General features: G+C 43.2%; 1 protein-coding gene across 2 annotated transcripts in view; it reads right to left on the reverse strand.

Annotated features, from left to right (window-relative positions):
• Mrpl24 (mitochondrial ribosomal protein L24) overlaps nucleotides 1–2,336 on the reverse strand; it is a 6,334-nt gene that overhangs the window by 3,240 nt on the left and 758 nt on the right. Inside the window, exon 2 of one of the 2 annotated variants that reach the window (XM_005356907.3) lies at nucleotides 2,108–2,325. The exons of the other annotated variant lie outside the window; for it this stretch is intronic. The gene's annotated coding sequence lies outside the window, so the exon portion shown is untranslated. The remainder of the gene's footprint in view (nucleotides 1–2,107; nucleotides 2,326–2,336) is intronic. 2 annotated transcript variants of the gene reach the window in all.

Genomic DNA, 2,336 nt, shown 5'->3' on the forward strand with positions numbered 1-2,336 from the left:
GCTCCAAAAACCACAGAGAAACCCTGTCTCGAAAAACCAAAAAGGTACCAAGCCATGTGGCTAACACAGACAAGAATTATGGGTTAATTTAAGATGTAAGAGTAAGTTAATAATCCTGAGCTAATAAGGCAACCAGTTTATAATTAATGTAGGCCTCTGTGTGTTTTTTTGGGACTGAATGGCTGTGGGACCGAGTGGAACAGAAACCTCTGTCAACAGACTGTCAACAATCCACTCCACCCTAAGAATGGCTTTTCCTCTAAGACTTAAGGACCCCAAGACTCCTAGACTCCCAACTTGGGCAGTAGACTAAATTAACAGATTACTGAATTAACTGATAAAAAGTAAGTGCTTTAAGCCAGGCATTCCAGCTCCTTGGGAGACTGTGGTAGAAGGGGGGGGGGTGCTAAAGAGAAGGCTCAGCACTTAAGAGCACTTGCTCCTTTTCAGGAGAACCTGCATTTGATTCCCAGCACCTTCATGGTGTTTCACACCACCTAGAATGCCAGTTGCAGGGGATACAATGCCCTCATCTGGCTTCTCTAGGAATTAGGCATGCAAGGAAATGCATATACATATATGTAGGCAAAACACACATTTAAAAAAAATTAATAAATCGGGCTGCAGCAATAGCTCAGAGGTTAGGAGCACTGCCTGTTCTTCTGAAGGTCCTGAGTTCAATTCTCAGCAACCACATGGTGGCTCACAATCTTCTGTAATGAGATCTGGTGCCCTCTTCTGGCCTGCAGGCATACATGAAGCAGAATACAGCATATATAATAAATAAATAAATCTTAAAAAAAAAGAAAAAAAAGGGGCTGGAGAGATGGCTCAGTGGTTAAGAGCACTGTCTGCTCTTCCAAAGGTCCTGAGTTCAATTCCCAGCAACTACATGGTGGCTCACAATCATCTGTAATGAGGTCTGGTGCCCTCTTCTGGCCTGCAGACATACACACGGACAGAATATTGTATACATAATAAATAAATAAATATAAAAAAAGAAAAAATTAATATATCCAATTTGAAAAAATGGTAAAAGGAGCCAGATGTGACTGCACATCTGTAATGCTAACACTTGGCAAGTAAGAACAAAAAGTCTAAGTGAGACTTGGGGCTGGGCTACACAGAAAAACCCTGACTTTTTTTTTTTTAAAAAGATTTATTTTATATATATGAGTGCTCTATCTGCACTTTGTGTCTGAAAGGTGCCACTTTAGATGGTCATAAGCCAGTGCTCTTAACTGCTGAGCCACCTCTCCAGCTCTCAACTTTTAAATATTTTTAATGTTAGAGGGAGGGACAAGGCTCTGCAGTTAAGAGCATGTGTTGCTCTTACAGAGGACCATCCATAACTCCAATTCCATACCCTATTTTGACCTTAGTGGGTACCAAGAACATACATGGCGTACATACATACATGCCCACAAACACTTCTACATATTCAAAAAAAAATCTAAAAATCTAAAAATAAAGGATCAATGAGTGCAATAGGACAAACCCTTTATCCCAGCACTTGGGTGGCAGATCTCAGCGAGTTCAAGGTGAGCCTAGTCTACACAGCAGTTCTGGGCCAGTCAAGACTACACAGAGAGACCGTCTCAACAATAACAAACAAAACCAAACTGCTAAGTGAAGCTGACTGTTGAAGTCAGAAGCATCATAATTACTGTGAGTTCAAGGTCAGCCTGTCCCACACAGCAGCTACAGAACAGTCTGAGCTACAAGGTGGGACCTGCTGGAATCAAAACAACCAAGTCAAAAGGCCCAATGCAGAACGCTAGCCTAGCCTGCAGTGAGCTTTCTAAATAGCAGCTGCTAGCCTGGTACCATATTAAGTAGCATCTCACAGAAGCCTAAGGGCAGAGATGAAATTGCTCCTAATCTCGTTTGTTTTTGTGGTGGGGGAGGGGAGTGAGTACTGGTGATCAAACTCGGGGATTCACATGTAATGGGCAAGTAATTCTGTATAAGTGGGGTACTCTTCCCTTCTTTATACACCTCAGGATGGGAGACGCGGGGGTTGAGGAGCCCAGTGTTATCCATGATGCTAGATGAATACAAGGGCTTAAATATTTCTATTCAGATCCAACATACTGATTCTAAGCACCTGGCCAAGTCGAAAACTGAGGATTTCAACGTATTTGGTCTTCTCGGTATCCAGGATGTGCTGCAATTCTCATTAAGATCCTGTTCAGCCGGGCGGTGGTGGCGCACGCCTTTAATCCCAGCACTCGGGAGGCAGAGGTAGGCAGATCTCTGTAAATTCGAGACCAGCCTGGTCTACAGAGCTAGTTCCAGGACAGGCTCCAAAGCCACAGAGAAACCCTGTCTCGAAA

The sequence above is a fragment of the Microtus ochrogaster genome, chromosome 21 (assembly GCF_000317375.1).
Source record: "Microtus ochrogaster isolate Prairie Vole_2 chromosome 21, MicOch1.0, whole genome shotgun sequence".
In the NCBI taxonomy this organism is placed as follows: domain Eukaryota; kingdom Metazoa; phylum Chordata; class Mammalia; order Rodentia; family Cricetidae; genus Microtus; species Microtus ochrogaster.